The sequence below is a fragment of the Tympanuchus pallidicinctus genome, unplaced genomic scaffold, assembly GCF_026119805.1.
Source record: "Tympanuchus pallidicinctus isolate F22 unplaced genomic scaffold, pur_lepc_1.0 scaffold15, whole genome shotgun sequence".
Lineage (NCBI taxonomy): Eukaryota > Metazoa > Chordata > Aves > Galliformes > Phasianidae > Tympanuchus > Tympanuchus pallidicinctus.
Genome location: NW_026294669.1, coordinates 6,797,287 through 6,817,989, shown reverse-complemented (window position 1 = coordinate 6,817,989; position 20,703 = coordinate 6,797,287). Strand labels below are relative to the sequence as shown.

Here is a 20,703-nt window from a genome sequence, read left to right as displayed (position 1 = left end):
ATAGGGACTACTTGCACACAAGGCAGAAAAGGTAAATGTCATGGCTGGAGTTGGCATAATATTATATGTCATGCTTCTTAAAAATACATTTAATTACTACCATCAGAAACTGTACTAAAAAGAGTTTATTGAGCTGCATTTTTTCTCTGACTGAAAACTGTAGGAGTGAACCATTCACAAGGAACTGTTTGTACTAGGCATTCTGTCTCCCCAACAAAACTTCCAGCAGAAGATCAGATGAATTCTGCAAATATATCTGGGAAAGAATAGACACGAAAGGCTGTAAAATTAGAAGATCATAGACATGCAAGTATATGCAGGTGTTACAAGCAAACTACGTTTACTGCCTGCCAAAAAGACTTCTCTAATCTCCAGGTTAGTGAGAATGTTCTCATTGCTCCAATATTTCCCCTGTAGCCACAAGCATTTTAGATACACATATGCAACCATTTGATTTTTTTCACACAGAATGATATTAATGACAGTGCCCATTAAGTTCCTTGAAGGTCAATACATTTTAAATGTCTTGCAAACTAGCCTGCATACTGACGCTATCTATACAGTTGTTAAAACACTGTTACTAGTTTTCAGAAATGAGGAAGAGCTTGGCTTTTAGCTGTCCCTGCAGCCTTGACTCAGTCATAATTCACTAAGCTGAGCGCAGAGTCAAACCCTACAGGGAGGTCAGCTCTGCCCCATGACATCAGACCCACAGGGCTGGTGTGTTACAGAAGAGCTGGCGTCAGAGCTGAAGATCTAGATGATGCTATCTGAGCAGCTGCGTCTTTTGAGCTAGCACATCTTTAATTTACTCCAAATAAAGGCATTACGAACCTGTATGTGTAAATGCCCTGCTCAATAGCACTAGCAATTGGAAACACAGATTCCTAAATCAATGCCAAATGCTCCTGAACATGCCATGCCCTCTAAAATGATGAACCCCACACCTTCCAGATACTAAGTACTCATTTTCTATGGATATCTAGGGAAAACAATGATCTTCAAGATGGCATAACGTTTAAAAGGAAAACAACACAGGTATTTGGAGCCGGGCAATCTTAGATGAACTTCTCAGAGCCAGGTGTTTACCTGAAACATTTTCCCCTGAATGTGACCAAATGCTGGAGAATTCTCCCCTACCACATCAGGTGCACAGCATCTTCCCTGTGATCTTTTCCCCAGCCTCAGGATTACAGAACAGTGCTGCAGTTCACCACAGTGCTTAACTTACCCCTTGCTCTAGAATGCAAGCTTTAATCAAAGGTTTCTACATCTCATGCCCAGAAGGAAGATTTATCAAAACATGAGCAGAAAATAAACTTTCAATCTATGTAAATCCTGAGACAACAGCTCTGAGGTTCTGTTTTTCTTTTTAGCACAAAATGAACAGTACTTGTAGAGGTAGCTTCACTGAGAACACTAAATCTTAAATAAACATTAAAGGATAAATATTGGGGGATTTTGACACCCTTTCCAAAGTTACCAAATGGATTTTACCCCTTCCTGCTTCCTGCTTTCCTCTCAATAATCCCAAAAGGAAATCTATAGTTTCTTACTGGACAAGAATGCAAAAATATTCCAATCCTCTTTTTGGAGAACAGTTTCCAGGGTACTGCTGAATATCCAAATTACCAAAAACCCCACAGGACCAGATGGCACTGTGTGACAGGAAACATCCACACTTTGTGCTCCACAAATTCTGCTTGCCAAGAGATACCACAGTAATTTCCAGGCACTGCGGGGTATTAAGAGTTAACACAACATCAGAAAATGAACAATTATATAATATACAAGCTGTCAATCAGATATTGGAAATGGACTATGAAGATGTCATTGTAAGTGCTTATAGCTAGAGACCACTTCAAGAAGTCGAGTGTGATTTATACATGCTGCAGCCATCACACACACAGGCTTTGACATTCAGGACCCTATGTGTACTGTCAGCTGAACAAATTTCTAGTTATTTGCTATTTTGTAGATTTGTAAATCACATAAATGCTCGTATTATTACCATGTGCTCTGACAGTTTGCATCAACAGATCATCTCGGAAGAACTCTATGATGAATTATTGATAGAATCTCATATAGCTGGAAAACATTTATTTGAAAATCAGGCTCCTGTGATACAGAATCTGCTTCTTTCCTATCTCAAGATCGACCCTAATGTAAACTATAACGTACAACAGATTAAAGAATATATAGCCTAACTCTCAATTCATGTACTCATTTTTATCATTTAATGGTTCCCATAAAGATTGTTTATTATTGATGTGAAATGCTGGAACCAAAATATCCTGTAGCTGGAAATTGGAAGTCTCAGTGACTGAGTCGGTGCGACTCTTTTGGCCTCCTCTCAATGTTTTATTTCTTCTATTGAATAAACAAACAGCCCCATTCTGTAATGACAAAGCAAGCCAGGATTTTCCCATTTTGTTTTGACAGATGTTGTCAGGAACTGATTACAAAAAGCTGTATACCTAGAAGATATTTACTACCATGATTTTCCACAATGTAACTGAACTACATGCAGAATAAACTAATGTCATAGGAAGCTGTGCTAATGAAAAGCCACTGACTATGAAAATTAAACTGCAAAATAACTTCTCCAGCAGTAGTAAAATCTATTTTTAAAGGCGTTACAGGAGAAAAAAAAAAAATAGTGGTATTTGTTACGTTGTTCTAACAGGACACAAAAGACTGATGGACATGAAAGGACCACTTACGAGAATACCCCAGCTCCGCTGAAGCACCTCACAGGAAAAGATCTGATCTTTCTCCAAAGGTCCAGTTGCTCAGACCTCTCCATGAGAACAGCCAGACCAGCCTCTAGCTGAATGCTACTTAGCTCAGTACATTTAGTCAGCATTTAGTCTATCAATGCTTTTGTTCTCTGTTTTCTCTGTTGGAAAATGCATCAAAGTTGCTGGGGTTCAATTATAACCAATTATTTTAAAGGTTTTTCTGGGTTTTGTGTCACAGGATGCTTGAAGAAGGATGCTGTTTGATTGACCATATTAGTGCAATATTTAAAAAAGTAACAAACACAAGCAGAATGCTGCTCGAATACAACAAATACAGAACTGTGAAACAAAATTATTTTTTGTTATCAGGTGTTATTGCCAAATGGAAGACCCCAGACACCGTAACATCAAGAGACTCCCTTTTGAACATTATTTTTCCAGTCCATAGGCCCTCCAATAGCTCTGACATTTACTTGTGAGATAAGAAGGCAAAATTAAGTATCAAGAAGACAACAATCTTTTGAAGAGAAAATGAGACCTACTAGATAGGGAGCATCACAGTGAGGATATTTTCATCACAGCAAGGGTATTTACACCAGCAGGTTTGCACAGGCAACAGGTGTTCTTGCAAGCCCAGGTGACTAATATTTCTGGAAATTAAACTCATGAGTATATGACTGCCAAAAGAGATATCACATCATTCTGTCTGGGCAGAAAGAAGAGATGTACTACAGTCAGAAGCATTTCTTGCTAGTATTCCTCTAGATTCTGCACAGCCACAGAAATAAATGTGCACATATGTAAGTACACGTGCAAGTTACACATAAGGCTGAAAAACAGGCTGAAAGGACATCAGTAAAACACAGTGTACCTTTACAACAACTGAGCACTTGTGCAGTTGGTTGGAATAAGACTGTAATATTATATGAGCCAAAAGACCTCAAAAGCTTAAGTGATTTTATGTTTTCACCACTGCTCTGATAAGACTTCCTTCAATGGAAAAAGAGAGGACTTTAATTACCTGTGGAAACATTATTTGACAGCTTTTCTTTGTGTTCAGGTAATTGCATGTTAAACAAGTCCAAAGCTGAGAATTTTGCAATTTTTCTATTTAGAAGTGATTATTGTGATTATTTAGGCTGTTCTGGTCACCTTCAGCACTCTGCATGTGATGCAGCAATGCAAACCATAACTAGCACACGAAGAAAAGATGCCAAGGAACTGGAGCAAATCAAAAAGAAAGGAGAATTTCAGCCAGACTGACATGTACAAGCACTTTCTTGAATGGTACATGGCTAGAGTGAGGGACAGGATGAGCTCTGATGGAGTTCCTTTCAATTAGAGGAGTAAGGACAAGAGGGCATAGCATTGCTCATTACACCGTTATCTTCCTAATGCATCATACATAAATAGCAATTTCAGCAGAAGCACACAAACTGGCTAAATGTGTTTCATCCAGAGGCTGATTGCGTAAGTGCTGATTCCAACCGAAAAGCCACACATCCAGCCATCAGACATCAGTTGTGTGTTACCCAGCACAATCCATTTCACACAGTACACCACGTGGCAGGGCCCAGCTTTCCCTTTCCCATGCATCCTAAACCGTACAACAGGAGCAGACACCTAAATTGACTGCCTCCACCTATTGACTCTACCTAATTGATGCATCCATTAAAATTTCCTGTGCTTCACACAGCTCTCTGTGGATTCATTTCATATCCGTGTTACTTCTATGAAGTTGCCATTTGAAATTATTTTAAGCATAATATTTACAGTATTAATACAATAAGAAATGTTACTGCTGAGGGGTTCCAATTTTGACTGTTGAAATTATTTGGTCCAATCATTTACGGCAGTAAATAAATGCTATGAAACCTCATGGAGAAACTATTATCCAAATTACTGAACAAAAACAAAAAAGCCTTTATTATGTTCCAGGAATGCACTTCTGGCAGAGAAAATAACATTTATATACAATGTCTTTTTATAGATTAGTCAAGGGAAAAAATGACTGCATTGATGTTCTGCAAACTGGAAGGATTTTTCTTGCCTGAAGAATTACAAGTGACATCAGTTTTTATAATATCTAAGAAGAATAGAATATACTTTGTTGAAAGAATTCCAGCTTTTTTTATTCTGCTAAGTTGTGTTTCTGAGACAAACTTTCCCATTGTTTATTGTTTGGTCAGTTGAGAATGCGGTGAACATAAAGAAAAACTGTTTCAAACTCTAAAATATTTTTCCTGAATAATTATTATTTTCTCTCAAGTAAGGCAGAAAAATGACCCTACTGAGATCTGTGACAGCATTTGCTGGGGGACCAAAGCTCTACTTTGAGTGTGTAAAATAAAATTGTCCATGAGGTCTCAGCTAAGCATTCTCAGAGCAGTTTTTCCTGAATCATGTAGGTTATAACAATCCTCTTCAGTGGGCCAAAAATATTGCTCAGAAATGTAAGCAGTTAAGTCCTCAGGTTCTGAAGAGGAAAACAGTCCATGAGATTTTCCCAAGGTGCTGTGCAAAATGCAAACTGTTGTATAGTAAGGAACCAACATGGTGGAATTTTGTGGTGAATCTGTAGGGAAGTCCACTTGTTCTCTTCTCCATTACTATTAACAAGCAGAGCTGCAAACTACATTAAAGGTGGTCTCCAATCCATTAACCAAATTCTCAGGAAAAAAATAGTGAAGATCTTTCTGACACAGGGAATCTGGTTTGTCAAGCAACAAGAACAAAACTTCCTATGTAACAGTTCTTCCCATGTAGGAATAAGAAGGATGAATTTCCACTTCACCAGTTTAAATTCTCATAAAAATAGTTTATTATGGCACATTTTTACTAGCAAGGAAATCTGGTTTTGTTTATCCATTCTTTTAGATTGCTGTTGGTACTCTGCTTGTGATAAAATCATGATTGCATAGAAGACAGCAGAAGTATCCTTACTATCATCCTCTCAAGTCAAAAGCCCTACAGATGATAAAGGCCCCCTCCAGAGTGTCATCACACCTTTAAGAACAAATGCATACTATCTTAGTATCCGCTGTGAAGTATCAGCAGGATTTCAGAGCCAAATTTATTATGCAGCTGTCCACCTAGTGAGGGATGTCACACAAAATGACTTTGTATTCTTTTTTTTTTAATTAAGAGGAACACTTGACAAGAGACGAGCAACCCAGTTGACTACAACTTCAGTAGGCATTCCATACACCACTGTCCTACATGAGACAGAGACCAGCAGCTTCATAAAATCAGCGTTCATTTCTGGAAGTCTTTCTTTTGCAAAGCCAAGGTTGTAGTATTTCAAAGAAAAAGACTGCAAAACTGTCAAAAGGCAGGAACACATTCATCTTTCAAAGAAGTTCTATGAGAATGGCAGTCATTGCAGGAAGCAAAATTATTTAAGAGCTTCATAGTCAGAAAAAGGGTGATGTTGGTTTTGCTAAAGCACAAGCACTTAACTAGACAATGTCACTTTGTCTTATTTTGGTTTTTGTTTTTTTAAACTTTGCCTTTGTCACTCGTGTGACTTCTGGCCAATCATTTGCTTGTCTGCCTTTCTGGTTCACTCTGCAACTTCCTCACAAAGAAATAGCCTTTTCCCCCAACTCAGTAGATTCCAACAGTTGGGATGTCAGTGCCAGGAGCAAGACAGCAGTAGCAACATGGGTCCTATCACAACTTGTGTTTTTTACTTGTGCATGATGGAAATAGCTTTGTAGGAGTTAAAAAATAAATAAAATCTAAAAAAATGCTCCACTTCATTGTCGTAGCACATAGATAGCCTCTTGCTGCTCATTATTATTATTATTACAGTTATACTGTTATGGAAAATCTCTCTTTGCTCACAGTACAACTGCGTGAAACTTGAAGTAGTCAATCAAAGAAATATGTCATTAACAGATCCTCCATGGTGGAGTAGAGGTTAGCACAGATGAGATGGAAGGCAATCTTAAAGAGCCAATATCAATGATGTATTGGATGCTGGCCAAACTGTAGCATATGCTTCAAAGCACTGGACAGATGTTAGAAGTACCCGCAGCTTGATCTGAACACAACCTGTATGTTGCACAACAAAGTGCGATATTCCCCAGAGAAACTTCCATATGTTTCGCTCTATCCTATTCAAATGCACAAAGAATCCAACTACAGGCTCTTAGTTTCAAAATCATTCTATCGTGGTCTCCTGAGGTGACCAAACACAGTACAGGCAGACTTGCTTGCTGTTTTCATAAAGCTCCATTAGCGAGAGTCAGTCAATAAAATATACTTTCAGGTTTTACTGTCAATAATGATACAATGTCTGCATCATACACAATCACAAAGCACTTTACAACATCTTAGTTCACAAAGCAGCTGTAAATGCACATCCAACCCATACGCAGACAGCCATGCAGCGCTGAGTATAGACAGGATGTGCCCTGCAATCATTGTTCCTGTCATCTGCATAGCCCAGGTGAGCCTCCACCTTCCCTGATGAATGCTTGCACAGCAAAAGGAAGTAGGATTTTCTGCAGGAATGTGTAAGCCGTGACATTTCATACATAGATATTCCTTGCAAAATGTATTTATAAGTTATAAGAGTGCACAAGTACTGATATTCATGTGAAAAACTAAGTATCACATTATTGAAAATAAGGAGTTAGCAATAAAAATGACAAAAGAAAAAAAACCACTGTGTTTCTCCACAGAAGCATCCAGGAAGTACAAAATAATTTTCAAAATTTAACCTGCACTGGCAATCATAACAATATCTGTTCCTTGAACTTCTCTATCCTGGAGAGCGAAGCTGAGGTTAAAAATGTTGTTTTGAACGCGAATGCATTTTGTTCCCCATTGCAGCAGCCTCCTTATATGCAAGCCTTTGCAGTGGGTCAGTTTCTTTTTCATCTGTATGTAGCCTCTCTAAACTGAAAAGTAAGACTCTAAATACAGCATTGTTTTGTTAGTGTCCATGCATATAACCCCTACAGGCACAGAGGGGTTAGAGTGGAAAAAGTAGAAACTACACAGCTACTATTATTTTCTCTGGAAGGGTGACTTGGAAAGAAAAAATGAGTTGGCTTTTCCTTTAGGACTAGCCACAGATCAGAGCCACTGTGGACGAAAGTTTGGAGCATAGAACTAAATTACTTCTCTTCCAACAAATTAAGGAAATAAAAGCAGGTTCTTCCTTGGAGCAGTCAAATTTATACAGATCAGTGTCTGGAGACATAGCCTAGCCCTACAGAAACAGAGCTCTCAGTAAAGAGAGTCTCAGCTCTCAGTCCAGCTGCCCTAAATGGAGGGAATTCTCCTGGGCTGATGTGACAAAGACAGCATTCATGGGGCTACCATAATAATTACCCTGAGTTCCTGCTTGGCATCTCCTACCACAGAATAATGAAAAGGGAGAACTTCTTGACTTTGGACAGGAAAATGACCTTAGTCCCATAGGCAGGATGTAGGTTCAAAGGAATAATTTCAGCAAGGTCCAGGATCCACTATCCCCGCGAAGCTTGGCTACATACTGATAACCAAAGGCCTTCAAAATTCATTTAACTGAGATGCCCTTATTTATCAACCTTAATTGATAGTTTTACTGCAACAAGATTCGACTTCTAGGCTACTGCACTGAACTGCACATCTCTGGATAGCTGAACTACTGTTATCATTAGAATCACTTTCTTGCAAGGAAAGAATGGTTGGCAACTTCACTGTAAGCATGGCAATTTTACTGCTTGGGTGAAAGGCTAGGGAGTTGCCTCTTCTGCCACCAACAAACTGTGTAAGCAACTTTGAGAGGACTTGTCTTCTCAGCTTATCCACAAGCTCTCAGACAGATAGCGTGAGATTTTCAATGAACACTTTGAAGACTAGAAATTAAGAGCTAGATTCAACACTTGGTGAAGCTCTGTAGAGAGATGGCTACCAGAGAGCGTACAGCTTCTAGATTTTGAAGAACAACTGAACCAGCCTTGCCAATCTCATAATCTGTGTAATTAAAGGATAGCTCTAGGTTTATCTGTTATTGTGGCTATCTATCATCTCCCTTCTGACATCAAACCATTAAAGGAAGAATAAAGAAGTTTGTCTAAGACCTAGCTGCACAAATAGTAACAATTACTCAAACAGTAGAGATTTCCTGCAATCACTGAACAGAATCGTAGAATCACCAAAGTTGGAAAAGACCTCTCAGATCATCCAGTCCAACCGTCCACCTAACGCCAACATTTCCCCACCAAATCACATTTCTTATTACAACATCTAAATATTTTTTTTAACACCTTCAGAGCGGTGACTCAGTCACCTCCCTGGGCAGCCCATCCCACCATCTGATCACTCTTTTGGAGAAGAAATTCTTCCTAATATTCAAATTGAACTGCCTTTGGTGCAACTTGAGACCATTCCCTCTAGCTCTTTCATTAGTTATGTGGAACAGGGACTTCTACCTCACCACAACCTCCCTTCAGGTAGTTGCAGAAAGTGATGAGGTTTCCCTGAGTTTCCTCATCTGCAGACTGAACAATCTCAGCTTCCTCAGCCACTCCTCATAAGACTTATGCTCTAGACCCTTCACCAGCTTACTGGATATACTCTAGGGCCCCAGTGTCTTTCGTGTAGTGAAGAGCCAAAAACTGAACACAGTGCTCACAGTGTGGCATCATCAGGGCTGAGTATAGAGGGATGATAACTTCCCTGCTCCTGCTGGCAACACTATTTCTTATACAAGCCAGGGTGGCACTGGCCTTCTTGACTACCCAGGCACACTGCTGGCTCGTGTTTAGCTGAGGCTTAATCAACACTCCTAGGTCTGTTTCCTCTATGCAGTCTTCCAGCCACTCTGTCCCAATCCTGCAGCGTTGCCTGGAGTTGTGGCCAAAGTCCAGGACCCAGCATTTTGTCCTGCTGAACTTCATCCCATTGGCCTCAGCTCAGCAATCCAGCCTGCCCAGACCCCTCTGAAGGGCCTTCCCACCCCCAGGCTGATCAACACTTCTTTGCAACTTGGTGTCGTCTGCAAACTTACTGAGGGTGCACTCAATCCCCTCACCTAGATCATCAGTAAAGGTAGTAAACAAAACAAGTGCCATCTAGACTCTATCCTTTAGCTCTTCCACTGTCAGAAGGCGTAGCTACTTAAATGTTACCTTAGTATTTCTTCTCTTTCTCTGCACATCACACAACCACTGTATTTGGAAATTATCCATTCTTCCAACAATTTGTCTTCCAATTTCATTACATGAGATCCAACATAAATACTAACCAAAACAATGACTGATCCAAATAATGGCAAAATTATTTTTTTTTAAATCCCACAGAAGCAGGAATCCAAGAGCTGAAGCCTCAGCAGGCCTTGTTTTGCAACAGCAAACGTCCAAAATGCAACAATACTCCCTATTTTGGCTTTAAAATATCCCTAGAAAGGGATATGGGATTTTTTAATTGTCCTTTACAAGTAAATTACTAATATGATACAACTGAAAAGAACGGATCACCTCTTCTGATGAAGAAACACATGTGCAACTGTACTTTCTTTCAGCAAACTCTCTACAAACACACAGATGCTGTAGTTGTAACTGCTTTCACTTCTCAGGTCCCAAGATTATAAGAAGGCTATCAGACAGCTTTGTTGCAAATGAAAAATTCTATTTTATTATCACCAACAGATTTTCACTTTCAATCTGGAAAACAAGCACTGTCATTTTGGCTTGTTTTTCAAGATGTTCTTTTCCAAGCTGTTCATACTCTGAGCATGACTCTCAGTTCACTCACAACTTTCAAATGCACTGCACATCACTGCAATGTGAATTGTCTGATAGAGGACTTCTACTGACACAGGGTTTTGCATGGAACATGACTCAGGCCAGCCCATGCAATTACTTTTCAAATTTCATTAGAACCTACCAGCACAACTGGCCCTTCCAGAGCTTCCAAGGACACTGCAGTGCAAATTTAATGTTCGCCATGCTTTACTACAACAGTCTGGATTCATATCTAACAAGTACTCTGAAATTATTCTTGCCTTACTCAAGTGAATAAAATAAATAATTCATTTCAAAATTCAAAACAACATGATTTCAAAGATAACAGAAATGAATACAAAAATCAAACAGAGATACTTCCTGCATCTTTCTGACCCTGCCAATCCACCTAATGATCTGCTAGATACTGACAGCTGAAGATCCACTTCATACAGAAACTTTTCTGGTTTGACTGCATTCATGGCAGAGAATCTAAATTCGAGGATCTTGCTTCCCTTTCCTCTCTGTCACTCTTTGAAAGCCATACACACATTTTCAATCATTTGTCTCTTCCCTCAAGATTTCCTAATTCCTAATTGACTTGTGAATAGAGTTTGGGCCTTCCCTGGCATCAGTTCTGTCATCAGCATGACCAGAAGTTATTATAGTTATTAGTTATATTAGCAATTATTAGTATATATTAGTAATATATATATTAGTTATATATAGTTATTAGCATTCAGAGCATGGAATCAGCTCAGGAGCCTTCCAGCATTTGGCAAAGCTCTATACAGACCATCAGACCTTTGTCTGATGGTGCAAAATGGTTACCTACCAACTGTAGCTCATTGTGTGCGCTGCACCACTGTCTTGTGTTTGAGCACAGACACATTCTGGAGTGATGATGAGCATGAGAAGAAAGAAATACTGAAGCTATTGGGGCTAACACGGGGCAACATCTCCCTCAGGCCAATATCTTCATTTGCACATCAGCTCCTTAATACTGTACATGAGTCACTATTAATATAAGAAGCAGAGACATCTGTGCTCAGAGCTACAAGAAAATACATGAACGTGGGGGGAAGAAATCCTCCCCATCCAAGCAAAAAGACTTTTCCTGCTAGCTAAAGTCTACTAAATTGAGTGATACAGTCATCTTCATCCACTAATCAGCTTTTCTTCTGCTTCTGTCCTCCCTTCTCTGAGTGTGGGAGTAGGTTGCATTTTCTGCAAAATTATGATAGGAACAGTAAATCCTAAATAAAATGAATAGATGCTTTCATGCAGAAACCAAAGAGTGCTCTGCTTTTCAGAAAAACAGAAAAGCCATTCTCTAGTCCTATGGACAGCATAATCATTACTGACTCCATCCTAGTCTTAATAACGTAGATCAATTTGTTCAGATACCCAAAGATTTCAGTCTGATCTGCCAAAGATATGAAGTAGTAGTGGCTATGGCTGTAGTAGAATCACTGAGTAACACCACCCAGAGGAACGCCCCAGAAAAGTTCTCATCTGTTTGCCGTCATAAATTATCCTGATCCTTTAGTTGGGACTCACGTAACTTTCCCCGTGGAGTCACACCAAAGTTATACAGCATTTCAGCAAGTCATTCTGTGGGAAAGCCCAACAAAAATCCACCTGTTGACAGAATTAAAGGTCTAATATCCAAGGAAACAATCCAGAAAGCCAGCTTTCCAAAGGATATTTAACCCCAGGGAGGCCTAAAAAGCTTTTAATATTCCCAACACATTTCCTTAACACCTGTGGAGAAGCACACTGCTGTTTGGAAAGTGCCACATGTGGCCCCACCTCAGTTTCAGCCAGCTCCAGGGACCAGGCAGCAGCACCCATGGGACAGTGAGCTCCCTGAAGAGATGCTTGCTTTGTGTTTAATTAAGCAGCAGAGGAGGCTCTGATTTGCAAGCAGCTGAAGCCCAGACAAATGCTGGTACAATGAGCTCAAGAAGGAAATATAGAAGTACTAAAACATGGTTTTCATCTTACTGTACACTTGCTAAGCATCCCTCTCATTTTCCTGGCAGTATATTAGCCGAATCACTGGACCTAGGAGATACATCCATCACTGCATGTGGGAAAAGTACAAAATGAGGAGAACCTAGATTGATTTTATTTATACTCAGTCAAGATCATTTAAGGCGGAGGCTTAGTCTGAAGTAAGTTTTGCCATTGCTGGCCCTGATGGTCCATCAAAAAGACTAACAGCGCACTTTTTGGTGAGTCTCTACTCATTTATTGCCCTCCTCATCCCCCACGCCATTTATTTTGCAGATTTGTTTAGAGAAGGTTTACTTGGCATTCTGTAATAAAAATTTACATATATAGCCCTATTTGTTTGCAGATCCCCAAAGTACCCTGAATAGGCAGTTTGCTAAAAGTCACATAGCATACAAAAATAATTTCTATTAGTAGTAGCAATCTATTGCGGTCGTAGCTGCTTTGGTCTAAAACAGTCCTTTATGGTCAGCTATTCTTTGCACTTCCTTCTGTACTCCTATTGCCTTTAGACTTTTATCAGATCTTCCACACTATTGCAGATGAAGCGCTGCTAAAACTTGTGTGTGCATAATTCATGTCACTTAGTCATAAAGACTGCAGATACTTTGTATTTTACATATCATGTGTACTTCGTGTACACACACACACAGTATATATTTCCTTAATACTTATTGCAATTAAATACACACTGACCCCAATTTTGTGACCAACCAGTGATGTGTAGGACTTAGCCAAACAAAGTAGTTTCAATCTATTACACAGCTTTTCCTTCCTGAATAATTGCCATTGGCAAAGGGTACCTCACAAAGAAAACCAAGCGCTCAATTTAAAGATTTTTTATGTTGAGTTTCTTGAATTTCATTGCTTTTAACTGCATTAATTTTAACAGTATAAGTGTATTCATATTTAAGCCTCATGATTTTAAAATTAATTTCATAATTTACTTGACATCAATTTTGGCATACATTTACCTCGTGAGCATGTATTCCGTCCTACTTACACATTAACAATTAACAAGACATATTTAACTGTCCCCTTCCTGCTGCAATATGATCCATCACTACAAAATTTGCAGGAGCCTTCACTCATAGTTAACAAGCATGGAATCAAAACAGACTGAGCATAATACATTGGAAGAGGAGGTAAGTACAAATTTCACATGAATTCACATGAATTTCATAAGATAAAACAGCACAATCCATAGAAGGAAATGCAAGCTCTGTAAGACATTTCAACCAGAAACTGAGATAATATGAAAAACTTTTCATTCACCTAATTTCAACTACTTGCTAAATAATAAATGGGTAAAGAGAATATTCTGATAAAACTTTACCTTAAAAAAAAATTACTTTGAGCCACATATGAAAATCTAGTTTGCATTTCTCAAATCAGCACAATGATCAGCAAAATCAAACTTCATAAAGGCATATTAAAAGCAGCAAACTTTGAAGCCTTGCTTTCAACTTTGTATGGCAAATGCAAGCATGACCATAACATGTCAAGCAAGTACCAACATTTGAACACAGGTGTACATTTGTGCATACATCGAACACAGCATCAGCAGTGACTGTGCACAGCCTCTTGTGGGTAGAGTCAGTCACCTATTGCACAGCTCATTTTATCTGAAAGCTGAGCTTTCTCCTGAAACATGAGGTTAAATTCAAAGTGTTAATGGCTTCTTTCAGAGCTACTAACTGTAAACTTCTTTAGAACAACATTTAAAACATTAAACAAAAAAAAAAAAATCTCTCCTTACTTACAAGGCAAAGCAGAAAAGGAAGGTCATTCATGACACCCAATTCACTGTGTTCTGTTTCATTCTGTAAATATTATAGTGCTAATGAAAAAATATAATGTCTGAGGTTCTCAGATCTTCCGTCAGAGTTTTAATCACTGGCTTCCCAAGAAGGGGTTTAACAAATACCACAGTGTTCTGTCAATATTTGTATGCAGCACCACGTAGGGCAAGCTGCCAAACTTGCATGGTTTAAAGAGCCAAGGGTAGAAAACCGACACCCTGACAAACACACTCCCTGCTTTGTCTGTGTTAAGGTGGTGCTAAAAGTGTCATCTTTGCCGCTGACTGCACTTCAGGATAACTTTGTTTGATTGCTTTCCTTCTACAGAAACGCATTATTTAATAATGTTGTTCCCCAGACTTCAGGGATTTGTTTCATGCCCAAACTTTTCTTATGCAATTATAAGCCTTTTGCTTTCCACCAGCTGCACTTTAAATGTATTTTAATTGGCCGGAATTTCGAAGGAATCCATTTGGCAGTCATTTACATTTGAAGCACGCCCCTAGCAGCTGAAACAGGCCCCAGAAGCAACCCGATTACTTCATCAAAAGAAACTGCCTGAATATCGTTGACTCCTACATAACTACAGTGAACTCCATTATATAGGTGTGGTGATGCAATTAATAATTCCCTGCTACATTTTAGCTTATCCTGGGAGTGCAAAGCATTCCAAATTGAGAAATTCAGACTGTCCTGCAGATTTACAGCACTCAGCATTAGTTTTCAAACATTGCTGTGTTTCCAGAGGCCTTTCTTGTGCTTTTTCCATATCTGATTTAAAGCAGTAAGAGGAAATAACAATGCTATGATTGTTTCTGTGCTTGCAGCACATCAAAAATGTTACCAGCTATATTTTTGCATGTAGTATTATTTTAAACGCTTCTAAAGCATTAGTTATTCAAGGTTCAAAGTATAAAGTCACTTTAATTTGTCACATTATCTTTGGTTTCCTATGTATGTGAAGCCAACTTTGCAGACATTTGATTTAGTGTTGTACATTCATCCTACTCTGCAGTTTGTAATGCAGAGGTTGAGGAGCTGACAGCAGTAGGGAGAGCCACCAGTAGTTACTTAGAAAAAAGAATGGGAAGACATTAATGAGAGAACCACAAGAATTCACACTTTAAATTGCAATATTTAGGCTGAACATAGCAACATTAAGAAGTCAGACTTAAAAACAGAGAGACATTCCAAGTGACTCTGGTTGAAATGGTATCTGAAAAACCCAGAGCTCTGCAGTCCATGAAAGATCCTGTGAAATTGGAACTGCTTGAGAGTTCACTTATCATCAGCGTACCACAGAGGATGAGGGAGCGAAAGAAAAGGGATTATTCCCTAGCTGATGTACAATGAGAACTGTTTTCTACGTTTAAAAGGTGAATAGTTCTTGAAGTGAAGTTATGACAATACTTGCCGCCTACAGAGAAAAGCAGCATTTCAAGTGCATTGTACGAGAAGGAGAAGGATTAATGCCACAGAGAGAGACCATTATACCACAAAAGGGTTGCATATTTTAATAATTTGTCTCCAACCAGCTCTAGAAATTTCCACAGTTAACTGGCTTACACTCTTTAGAACTGCAAACCCTTGGTGCACTGAGGTCTTCAGGGAACTTACTGGAAATACAACTTGGGGAAAAGAGGAAAAAAAAGAAATAAAAGAAAAAAAACAACTTGCAGAAATAGTCGAAACAGATGATAGCATATGAGAAGCCTTATGATTTGTTACCTTTTAACTACCTCATGACACTTCACTGAGAGGCTCAAGCAGCTATCCAGACTCTCCACATTGTTACGGTAACCCTATAGACTACAGTCACTTGATGCATTTCATCCTCAAATACCGTTATGACATGCAAAGTGATTCTTGTCTTCCCCTTTTGAAGGCACAACACCTATGACCAAAATGCAATATCAATCCAGCTCCTCAGTGCCTTCCTTCATTAGGTCATGCATTTATAATTGTCTATAATTGACCCATGCAAAGACTTGGGCTACAACACAGGTTAGAGCCAACTCAGGTTAACAGCTGAAGAGTGCTAGGATGTAGTTTAAGTATGTGAAAGCCAAAGAGAACAGGAGTGGAGATTTCAATCCAAACTTTTTACCCTTATCTGAGCAGAAGGGCACCATTCACCTTTATCTCATCTGTTGCTGCCAAAACAAATGTCAAAACTCCCAACAAGTTCAAAAGATTATATGGATGAAAGAGGAAAAAAGGAATTTCAGTGATTTCAGCCAGAAGTGAAAAGGAAATTGAAGATCATTACCAGCAATGAGAACTCCCTATAATTAAACATTTTCATAAATCCTTGCAAACTTTGCAGTTTTGCCTATGCAACTTCATGTATTTATTTTAAAATACAAGAAGCCTTCCTGATAAATCTGCAACAGTGCAAATATCTGAGGACGCGTCAATGTGCGCGGTGCAGCAGATGACAAGAAGCTGCAGATGGGATGGGTAATGGCAGCGTGTGAGAGCCAGCCCCATCCTGCTTCCTCCTGCAGGCCCCAGCCCTTAGAAGCAGAAAGGTCGGGGCTCCATTCATGCTGTCACTCTGGGAATCCCAGCCATTGTCACGGGCTGCGTGGTGACAGCCATGAAGCCTCGATGTGCCACTGATTGTTATAAGACATGGAAGACAATTGGCCATTATTTAGCTTCAGTATCTATCTTTACTATTATTTAAATCTGAGACACTGGCAAATGTTTCCAAAGAAACAGTACTGGTGTGAAGTTCAATAGACGGGAACTGATTTATTTGCAAGACTCATGTGAGATTCAAGTCACAGCCACAATAAGCCTCTGAAAAGCTGTACACTAAACTGATTTTCTGGTAACAGTTTCACAAGAAAACTCTTGCATTGACAAAACTTAAGCATATGGAACATTTACTATTAAGACAGTTATGAGCCCTAAGCACAGAGAAAAGGAAAAGCATTACTTTGAAATTTCAGAAACTATTTAAAAAGAATAGAGAGAGAAATAAGGGTGCTATCAAAAGAAAAATAATCAATCCTTCAGAAGCAGAGACATCAAGCAGTAAAGAATGCTTCCACCATGCCTAATGGCAATTCTCTGCTGCCTTCCTTCCCTAGCTGATGTTGGCATTGAGCTGGACAAGAGCAAAAAAGACCATTACAGTATTACACACAAACAAAAATGAACTGTGGTGAAGGGGAAGCTCCATAGTGAGTGGAAAGATAGTTTTCTCTTATGCAAATACTATGCATCAATGAAACAGTTTCCAGTCAAACAGAACCATCTTGAAGAGATATATAGAGCTATTAGTGTAACTGATATCTGGTTGGAAACGAAGGAGGTGAGGTGGATGAGAACCCAAACTTGGGGGATTTAGTAAAACAGCAGCACAGCAGAATCCCAGTGAAACACACATGAAGAATGATATCTCAGAAGATTTAAGAAAGAATTGTCATCAGATATTTATGCTTGAAATCAGAAGGCTAAAATAGTTAACTAACGCTTTTTACAGGCTTTTAAAATGGGTGAAAATACCGACCACTCGATTATTTTTTCTAGAATCAAGACATTGCCCATTTAAAATGCAGTGAAGGCAAATAATTGGACTCACCCTGGTCCTGAGGAGGGCAAGCAGAAGACAAATCATAGCCTTCATACTCGCTATGTCATAAAACATACAGAGCTTATAATCTACCATTTTCTGCCTGCACTTCTTCCTTCTGCATACTTCAAGATTTCCAAACCCGGGCAAGCAAGAGTAGAACAGCAGACAATGGCTTACCATATTCTCCTACGCATCATCGCACCATGACACAGCACACACAACTTCACTATGGTGTGCTGTATGGGGCAGGATATATTTTTATGAAAACACATTTCTTTCTCTGACCTCTTGAAATCTGATTCTATAGATGAAGAAAATCATTCATAGAGAAGCTACATCCAATTCAGCCCTATGATTCCTATGTGGTAGACTTTCCAAAGACCCTATAAAAAAAACATGAAACTCATAGCATGGATGCCAGATCCTTGGCACAGTTATACTCCAATATGCCACCCCTCTGCTGCAATGCACTGCATACTAACGTTGACTCTTCCCCATTGGAAATAGGGCTGACCAAAAGCATAATGGCCTGCTATTGAAGTCTTATGATTCCAAATAGCAAAGTTGAGGCTATGTAGACAACAGAATGTATAGAAAAGATAACTGGGTTTTTTTTTGGAGGCGCTAACTTGGTCACAAGCTCTTGACACTGTGCAGTAGTGGAGTGGATGAGGAAAATAACCACCTTCCTCATGCACCTCAATTTCTTGAGAGCAACAAGAAGGGAGTCTGCAATATTAGAAGCCAGTCCCTTCCACCATGGGAAACAGCAGTCGAGAAGTGAAAAGTGGTGATGTTTCAGTCTATTGGGAGTTCAAATACCATCTTCCAGTGCCAACTTGGAAGGACTCAAATTTTCTGATAGTGGACCTGTAATGCTGGGCATGCTGCTGAAATGCTACGAGCTGACAGACAACCTTTGACAGATCAGTTCCCTAAAGCTAAGATTTATCCACTGTTTGTCTGTTATCTGCTACATGTTCACATGACTTGGTGTTTGCAGCACTAATAAGTTGTTCTAAGTAGTCCCAAACAGAATTAATATGAAAAGAGTTTTTGGAAAGAAACAAGTTGTCTCCAAGGCAAAATTCATACTCTTATGAAATAAGTCTAGGCACAAAATCATATTGGTTAGCAATAATAGCAGTTTGGAAGCTAACTTTAATATCAATGCTCATGGACTCCTTAGCATCACTTCTCAATTTTTCCCTCCAAACTTCAATTTCCCTTCAAACTTCAAGTATTATTTTTGTGTTCTCTCATATTACTTGAAAGGAAAAAAGGTATTTTAAACAGCATTTTGCATCTAGAATTGCTGCAATCATAAGCTCTGCAAATTGCTTCTACCAAATAAGGTAATCTGCTCATAAAGAGCATCATATGACCACATGGGATGGATATGGAAAATTTCAGACCACCCCTTTGCAAAGGCAAAGGTTCAGGTTTTCAAGGCAGAAGACAGGTGTGTGCAGAGACACCAAAGGTGTGGGATAATGCAGCTGACAAACAGGTCTGGACAACATAACTGACTGGAGGGCAAAAGTAAATAAGGGTGGAGCAAACCCAGTCCAAATTATACATCTTGTGCGGATGCACATTCACCTTCAGGGCAGTCAGTCTGCTGCCCTGGAGAGATGCGTCATCTTCAGGTGAACAAAATATCCTTTGATCCGTTAAGACAAGTGTCATTTTCAGTTGCTGCATGCAGATTTACCTTCTAACTAAGCAGAGTCACATGTTGAACTATGACAACTAGGAAAAAAAATATAAAAGAATATAAAAAAAACCTAAGAGAAATAGTATAAATGTATGACTCTTCTCCAGTAAACAACATATAAAGCACCTTTACAGATATTTAAAAATATTTAAAACACCTTCCTCTATTCTAATAGGTCTTCTCACTGAGGATTAAGAATCAAGTGTTCTTACAGTTACAGAAGATGGGGAAAGACAGAAGGACGTTTGTTCATTCTTATTAATTTTATTAGCTTAAATTTCAATTATGAGAACACTTTAGGAACAAGAAAATCAAGAACACGAGAAACTAGAAAAGCTTGATTTTTTCTTTATGCATATTCCTACCAATCTCTTGGTCAAAAGCACTCCAGGTTGTAATAAAATAATGCCTGGAAGTGCATTTCAACTGCAGTATTTTCAATAAATATAAGAAACTATGACATTATCATTAGTTGAATCACTGTAAGACAACCTGCGAAGATTGTTGTGTTTATTTTTCTTTTTTTTCTTTTGCTTCGTCTTAGTTCAGATATCTATTGGAACAGCACAAAATGGTAAAGCACAATGCTCCCAATAAGATTAGTAAAACAGTAAGTTTTGTGAAATAGTACTGTGGCCCATGACATCAGCCATATTAGCAGGTCACTGGGGCCTTCAGGGAGTCCTACTGGTGTTGAGGAAGTTCTACACCAACAAAAATTATTTCAGAAGAAAGTTCCATATCATGCTTTAATCACTCTTCTTTTCAACACTGCTTAGCAATTAACATAACATATTTCTTTAATAACAGTACTTGGAACTTTATACAGTATTAGAAAACCGAGCATCTAAACCTTCCCAAGAAGGCAGACAAATAGTAAATGTCATACTCTCATAATGCGTTTAGATACTGTATAGATGAGAGATAATTAAAGTAAGACTTAATTAAAGCTTTTCTTCTCCAGAGACAGGCAGATAAAACATAACTTACTGTACTTATAAGTACAAAACAGTCTAAAATTGTCTTCCCTCTTACACAACTGTAGTCTCTCTGTACAGCCAAAGAGCAATAGAGAATCAGCTGGGAGTAAGTTTTGCTTCCACTTGTGCCCTTCTTAGTC

The 20,703-nt window shown here is 38.9% G+C and overlaps 1 protein-coding gene across 1 annotated transcript in view; it reads right to left on the bottom strand.

Moving 5' to 3' along the window:
• NCKAP5 (NCK associated protein 5) overlaps window positions 1-14,355 on the bottom strand; it is a 377,529-nt gene extending 363,174 nt beyond the window's left edge. Inside the window, exon 1 of the mRNA XM_052676201.1 lies at window positions 14,242-14,355. The gene's annotated coding sequence lies outside the window, so the exon portion shown is untranslated. The remainder of the gene's footprint in view (window positions 1-14,241) is intronic.
• Between the last annotated feature and the right edge of the window lie 6,348 nt (window positions 14,356-20,703).